Genomic DNA, 5,779 nt, shown 5'->3' with positions numbered 1-5,779 from the left:
GGGCCGGAATGTGCACCGGGCCGGGGGCAGCGCCGATTGCTCCTCCGGGAAGCGGAACGCGGGCTGCCTTGCTCAGCAACAGGACCGGGCCGGGTTAGGCTGGCTTGGGCGGCGAGAGCCGCGGCCCGGCCTGGATCTAGGGCCGCCGCGGAGTCGGCAGCTAAGGGCGGGGCGGCCCGGATTTAAAGGAGCCGCAACACCCGCCGCCGCCTCCACGATCACCGCGAGGGGGCGGGTGAGGGGCCAGCGCCGGGGATCCAGCCTGCCTGGCCAGCGATAGCGGCACCCTTGTGGGCGCGTGTATCCCGGGCGTCGAGCCGCCTTGAGCTCCCGCCTCAGGTAGAACGAAGCTGAGGCTTTCGCTTGTGAAGTCGGCTGGGGCGGGGGAAGCGCGAGGTGGAAGCGGCGCGGCAGGACCCCTAAGCGCCTACTCAGTAATAGTTCAATAAGGAACCCCAGGCCCTGACTCTTTGGTTTTCTCCAGGACCTTGAGGTCTAGGCGATTGGAGGGAAAGGTATGGCTGGAGCTGGCCTGCCTCCAGCTGGGTGTCCTGCGGGATAGCAGCAGCCTCCACCGACGCACAAGGGCTCTTCCCGTCCCTTGTAAAGTCCGCTAATAAAGCAGTAAAGGGGAGCCTGGGGGAGGCACACGTGAGCTGTAAAATGGGGACAATGGACCATTTTCTGAAATGAAATAGCCAAGGTATGTGGGTATCCAGCACAGTGACCAGCCCAGAATGAGCTCGCTTCTCGCAGACAGGCGCGGCGTGGGTGGGAGACAAACCAAGGGCAGTTTTGTGAATCAGCCAGGGTCGCGAGGGTCTGACTGGGTCTTGACTCCTAACGGTCCAGCGGCCTCCTGACCTTTATTGCAGGGTGCTAACACTTTTATTACTGAACTAATTGCAGGCTTTCCCAGTCCTATGTGGGGCCACGAAAAGTACAAATAACAACGGGGTTGGTCCTCCTCAGATTCTGGACAGGCGTTTGGGAGCGCTCTTTACCACTTCCCTGAACTGGCTGGTGGGACCTCTAGGGCTCCAGGAAGCCGGAAGCCAATGGGGTTTGAAGCAGGGGAGGCTAGGTAGGGCAGTAGCTGGAACTCCATGTTAAATGACAGAGTACTTCTGAGTAAGAAAAGGACTCCTGGGTTCTCTTGCAGGCCTGATCACAAGGACACGGATCTACTTGCTAATAAACTTTTGAACAAGAGACGGCCTAGTTTGGAGCCTTTGGGAGGAAACTGTCTTATTTTGTCTGCCTGTGGTTTCTTTCACAAGGAACTTCTTCTATTTGTGGCAAAAAAAAAATAATGGTTTTTCATTTAGGCTGTGATATAAATGTTTGTTGTTGTTGTTGTTTTTATTTTAAAGTAAGCATTTAGGTTTAAAAGTGATCTTATTTAGGGAAAATTATTAAACAAGCAATAATACAGCTTTTCTGGTGGATCTGCAGAACACCAGGAGAAGGTCTATTGGTGAGTTCTCCCTCCCTCAACACACTGTGAACTGGAAGGGAGGCACAGGAGGGAAATGGGCTTCCTCCCAGATGAATGGGGAGTGCAGGGCCTCTGTCAGAGATGAGATTGTCCAGGGTTAGGATGGTGGGGGGACAGTAGCTGTGACTTTGGAAAGTGAGATCTGGAATTTTGGGGAGAGTGTGGGAGCAAGAGGGCTAAAGATGAGTGGCCTGTAAGTGGCCATGGACCAGAAACCAATGACTGCGATTTTCATCAGGAAGATTGAGCAGCCTTAGGGATACAGGGAGTAGAGAGATTGAGGGCAGTCTTTCTAGATCTCCCTCCTGTCACACTGCCATTCCACCAGGACTGCCTGCAGGATCAGAGTTCCAAGAGGGGCCTTTGTTCCTGTAGGGGGAACACACTTGGCTGAAAATGGACCAGCATCATAACTGAATATCCAGGATTGTACCCTTTCATAGGGAAGCCAGGGTGCTACCACAGAAGAGGGGTGGATGTGGAGAAAGAGAGCAGACACCTGAGGGGTGAGCTTACCCACAATCTGCTATTGTGAAATGGCAGCAAAAGATGGCCTAGTGTTGTTCATACATTAGTTCCTGCATGGATTCATTCACTCAATGCCTGCTGTTACCAAGGGCTTTCCTGGGCCCAGGCCCTGATGTCCAAGTACTGAGAACCCTGTGACCTAACTCTCACTGTAGCCTGTCAGCGCTAACTTTCTCCCTTTTTAAATGGGGGGCAGTGGCTGCCTGGCTCCCTTCCCATTTTCCACTGCTCTCTGTGCTCTTGCAATAATTAATTTATCAGAGCCAGCCTGCAACCCAAACTCCCTCTGGGATACTTCCAGGCAGGTGAACTCTGCCTGTCACCCTACTGCTAGGTTAGGGCACCCCCTCACCCAAGGATTCAGCTCCATGACTGTAGTGCCCACACAGAGCCAAATGAGCACAGAAGAGTCTTGCTTTCTCTCTAATCACAGGTCATGGGCCTTTCTTTCTTCTTCTGGTTTCCCACTCAGTGAAAATGCCCTTTTGTGCTGGGATTACTTGCCAGCCTTTAGCCCACTTTGCCATCTGGGAGATTTACTGGGACAGCTCCATCCTTCTCCACAGGGCTGATTCAGGGACCCAGAATCCAGGCGGTTCATGAACTGAGATGAGGAAAAAAACAAGTACTCTTAGCAGTACCTGGGACTGTCACCCACGCAAATCACAGGTATTTTCATATTGCAATACAATTGTTGCAAAACAACAAAACCCACTGCAGTACAGTTGATTGTTATTCAGTGATGCTACATTGTTGTTGTTGTTGTTGTGTGCCGTGGAGTCGGTTCCGACTCACAGCGACCCTGTACAGGGTTTCCGAGGCTGCAAATCTTTACGGGAGCAGAAAGCATCATCTTTCTCCCGTTGAATAGCTGGTAGTTTCTAACTGCTGACCTTGAGGTTAGCAGCTCCTTAGTGATGCTATAGGGCAGAATGAAATAGCCCTAATGGAGTCCTGTAAGGAGCTCTGGTAGCATAGTGGTTATGAATCGGGCTGCAGAAACAGAAGGACTTCATATTTCTGGTACATATTAGTCCTAGCTCTAGACCTTACAATTTAATATGTTAATAAAGAATCACAGGTATTTCCATATCATAAATGCACGTTGTCTGTTTTAATAGTTGTATTTCAATATTATTGGCGTTCTTTGTAATGCCAAAAAAAGGGGTCCTTTTTCTTCTCAGATGCTGTGTTCCTCTGGCATAGAAAAAGTTTGGAAGTCGTGTCCTAAAACCTCACCACTTCCTAGCCTATAGGACCACGCTGGCCATTTCATTAGATGCTTAATTTACTCATTCATTCATAACAACTGTTCTAAGTGTTCACCATGTACCAGGAACACTTGAGCAACGAGCTCTACAGACAGGTGTGTGCTGACACCATCTGGTCTCTGCCTTACTAATGTACCATCCAAAGTCACCACACCCAGTATTGGAAAGGTTAGGCTTACAATGGGGAAAATAAGCATGCCTAGAAAAAAGTAAACTTAGCCAAATGGTCCCAGGAAGAGAAAAGGTGAGTTGTCTCAGCAAAGGCCACCAGACTGAACAGCATACACAAGTGTCCTTTTGAGAGGCACTCAAATGCTGGCGTGAGTAGAGCCCAAGATGGGAGAGGGGACTAGGGCATATAGGGGCGGGGATAGAGCACATCTTGTCAGAGATTTAGGTCTTTACCCTTAGAGCTGTGGGTAAGGTACTAAGTGGTACAGAGAGAGGAGTGAGTGCTGGGGTTAGGATTGGCGTGATTATATTTGCATTTTGAAAGGATCATTTGGGAACAGTGTGGAGACGAAAGAGTAAGCAGGGAGACTAGAGAGGAGCTGTTGGAGCAAGATGGAGTTCCAGAAGCACTACTGGCTCTGAGCTTGACACAGATGAGTAGAGCCCCCTCCACGTAATCCCCTTCCACAGGACCCCAAACTCCTGGCCTGCTCTGGAAAGTATTCACCTTCTCTGTTCCATCCAAAACTGCCTCGCTCTCTCCCTTATGCTTATCAGGAACTAAGCTCCCCCACACCTTCTCTGCACCAACCTTATCTGGGCCTTGAGCTACTTTTCACCTGGGCCAGTAGACCCAGTGAGCACGCCTACAAGTCTGAGTCTCTAGCTTCAGGATCTACTTAGGGTGCCTGGGGTCACTGCGCGGTTTTTATGGTTCCCTCCCCACATCTCGTGGGCTCCTCCTTTCTTTTTCTTCACTAAACCTTGCGTATTCAGGCTTGCTCTCTGCTTTAGCCCCGCCCCCCAGCAGTACCCACCCCAGGTTAGTCTCTGGACACCGGGTCACAAGGAAGGGAGAGAATACGGAGTCGGGATATCAGTCGCCTTCTTCGAGGCATACCTCCCTCCGCGGTTACAGGAGGGCCCAAGATGACGAGACAGAAGCAGGTTTCACTTAGTGACCAGCCTCAGGGGATCTGCAGTCAGGATGGCCACAAACTGACTTCTGCACAGAGCTAGATCGGTTGCAGGAAAACAGGCGCCAGAGGGCGCAGTCAGCGGGGCACAGAGAGCCACCCTTAGCCGGGATGACGTCGGGGTGTGAAGTGTGGGCCCCAAACGTAGACGTGTCTTCCGGTGAGGTTGGGGGTCAGGTCCAACTTCCTCCTAGATGGCCCGAGCTCTCCCTTCAGAGACCCTTTCTTCTTTTTTGTTTTTAATAAATGTTTTATTATTAATTGTGTGATAGTTTATATGGGAGAACATTAGTTTTACCTTCATTCTATCATACATCCTTTCATTGCCATAGTTACCATCCCATCCATGCATCATCACCCAACCAAAGGGTATACCCTGCAAGCCTTGTTAGCCCCTAGTCTGCCTTTGTATTCACCCATACGACACTGGTAAGACCCATCCACATGACCTTGTGTTATTGAGCCCCAACTGTCTGTCTCCCTAGTACCAGCAGTCACCAGACAGAATGGCCACTTCAGCAGTGGGGCAGGCAAGTCCTGTGCCCCAATGCCCCAACAACACTTGATGACATTTAACTCTCTAATCCTATTTCCTCTTGGTTTTAATTTACATTTTCCTGATGACTAATGATTTGAGCTCCTTTTCTTCTAGTAATGTCTTCCCAACCGTCCGTTTCTCCCTTTTCTGCGAACCCTGCAGAAAGAGCTATATGAGGTGCTGTCTAATATGTGAGCATTTTTCCCAGGAGTGGTCAGGGAAGGCCTCATTGATGAGGTGCCAGTTAGGGTAGGAAGTTGTCATGCTAAGGCAGGGAGGGCAGGGTTTTAGGCAAAGGAAAGAACCAAGAAAAAGTTACCGGGTGGAATAATTTGGCATGTTAGTAACAGTGAGCAGGGCTGTATCCTTTGGAGAGGAGGGGAGGGACAGACAGGTCTAGGTCAGTCTGAGAACCGACACACTTTAATAAAAAATGCCTGTTCTGGAGGCAAACCATCCCCTTCCCCTCCTCTGGACCACTTCTCAGAACCCCAAAACTCATCCCTTAGCCCTATCTGTATATAGGGCTCCTGTGAGTTGGAATCAACTCCAAGGCAATGGGTTTATTTGGCTTGGGAATTAGTCCTAGGGCTGGCAATGGGAAGGGCTCATCCACTTGATCTTCAGTTAATCTTTAAGGATGCCCAGAGCAGCTCAGCCTGCACCCCCGTGTGCCTAATGCCCTAATTCTGGGTCCCCACACCTAGGAGGGTTTGACTCAACACCTCAAAGAAAATCAGCTGAACTCCAGAAAACCATGGCTAACCATTATGACCATTGTGACTGTGACGGGATT

The 5,779-nt window shown here is 50.3% G+C and overlaps 1 protein-coding gene across 1 annotated transcript in view; it reads left to right on the top strand.

The window, feature by feature from the left end:
• Positions 1 to 88: 88 nt before the first annotated feature.
• The window catches only part of SQSTM1 (sequestosome 1), a 21,657-nt gene continuing 15,966 nt past the window's right edge, over positions 89 to 5,779 (top strand). Inside the window, exon 1 of the mRNA XM_006874447.1 lies at positions 89 to 93. The gene's annotated coding sequence lies outside the window, so the exon portion shown is untranslated. The remainder of the gene's footprint in view (positions 94 to 5,779) is intronic.

The sequence above is a fragment of the Chrysochloris asiatica genome, unplaced genomic scaffold (genome assembly GCF_000296735.1).
Source record: "Chrysochloris asiatica unplaced genomic scaffold, ChrAsi1.0 scaffold00279, whole genome shotgun sequence".
Taxonomy (NCBI): Eukaryota; Metazoa; Chordata; class Mammalia; order Afrosoricida; family Chrysochloridae; genus Chrysochloris; species Chrysochloris asiatica.
This window is presented reverse-complemented; position numbering and strand designations above follow the sequence as displayed.